Consider the following 1,415-nt stretch of genomic DNA (forward strand, 5'->3'; position numbering starts at 1 on the left):
ACCATGATGGAGCCAGGTGGGTGAAAATGGAATTTTTTKGGGGTCAGGTGTCCAATTCTGGTTCTTTTGGCCCCAAAATCCCAGCCCTGGGTTCCCTGGGGTGTCCCAAGCCCCCCTCTCCTCACTCTGGGGCAGATTTTCCCAAATTTTCGCATCCAAATTCCCGTTTTGCCCTTCTTGAGTTGGGCTCCTCCCAGAATATCCACATTAATTTAATTGAATTTTAATTTCCTGGGTTTATCCTCTGGGAATGCCCCCAACTGATCCCATTTTTACCATTTTTTCCCTTTTTTCCAGGGGCAAACGCAGCTCTGGGTGAGTGATTTTCCTCCTTCCACCCATGGAATGTTCCAGAACACCTTCAATCTTTCTGGATCCAGTTTAATTATGGAATTATGGGATCGGTTTAATTGGGGAAAACCTCTAAGATCATTGAATCCATAAAAAAAAAATAAATTAATGCTTTTTAAAGATAATTCTGAGGGTGAAAACCAAAAAAAAAGTACCCAGGAGGGGCCATGGGGGGTGAATTTCTGGAATTATGGAATTTTTCCAATTGGGAATGACTTTGGAGATCAYAAAACCCAACTTTAAATTTCTTTTTGTCTCTTTTCCAGATGAATGGGACGCACAAATCCGTGAGTGGAATTTTTTATTCCCCCCTTTGTCCCGGAAAAGCCTCAATTCCAAAGGTTTTGATGGAATTTTTTTTGGATTTTAAGGGAAATTACCGGAGGAATTTGGTGAGTCCTTCACCCCCCCCCAGCAGCAGCCACTGATGGAGCCATAAAATCTTTTTATTTAAATTTTGTTTCTTTTTATTTTCCCCCTAAAGAAAGTGATGCTGAACTGGGTAAGTGGAGTGGTTTGGGGTTATTTGGGGATTATTTTGGGGTTTTGAGGATTTTCAGGGTCTTTTTGGGGTTATTTGGTTTTTAGGGGGTTATTTTTGGATTATTTTGGGGTTTTGAGGGTTCTTTTGGGGTTATTTGGTTTTTTGGGGGGGTTATTTTGGGATTATTTTTGGGGTTTTGAGGATTTTTGGGATTATTTGTTTTCTAGGGGGTTATTTTGGGGAGTTTTGTGATTATTTAGGAGGTTTTTGCTCCACTGGAGGTGAAAATATTTCCTAGAGGTTGGATTTGAAACCAGCAAAGAGCCCCAGAGCAACAAATTGATCCTCAAATATCAAAATTTTGTAACCAAAAATATAAATTCATCCCCAAATCTCTCAATATCCACCCCAATCTCCAATTTTTTCTCTCCTTTTTTTCAGAGGAATGTGACACAGAGAATGGTGAGTYCCTCATTCCTAAATCATGGAAAAATTGTCATTTTTAACGTTCCCCCAGCAGGGAAATTCTCATCCCAAATTTCTCTGTTCCAGATGAACTCTCAGCTGAAATTGGTGAGTC

General features: G+C 40.2%; 1 long non-coding RNA gene across 1 annotated transcript; it reads left to right on the top strand.

Moving 5' to 3' along the window:
* The first annotated feature begins 293 nt into the window (after positions 1–293).
* Positions 294–1,293, top strand: LOC130588267 (uncharacterized). The gene is made up of 5 exons (XR_008966926.1): positions 294–315; positions 618–638; positions 723–743; positions 836–853; positions 1,277–1,293. It is a non-coding gene; the product is annotated as an uncharacterized LOC130588267 (long non-coding RNA).
* The last annotated feature ends 122 nt before the right edge of the window (positions 1,294–1,415 follow it).

Source organism: Malurus melanocephalus, unplaced genomic scaffold, assembly GCF_030028575.1.
Source record: "Malurus melanocephalus ecotype Western Australia unplaced genomic scaffold, MMel_1.1 scaffold_3999, whole genome shotgun sequence".
Lineage (NCBI taxonomy): Eukaryota > Metazoa > Chordata > Aves > Passeriformes > Maluridae > Malurus > Malurus melanocephalus.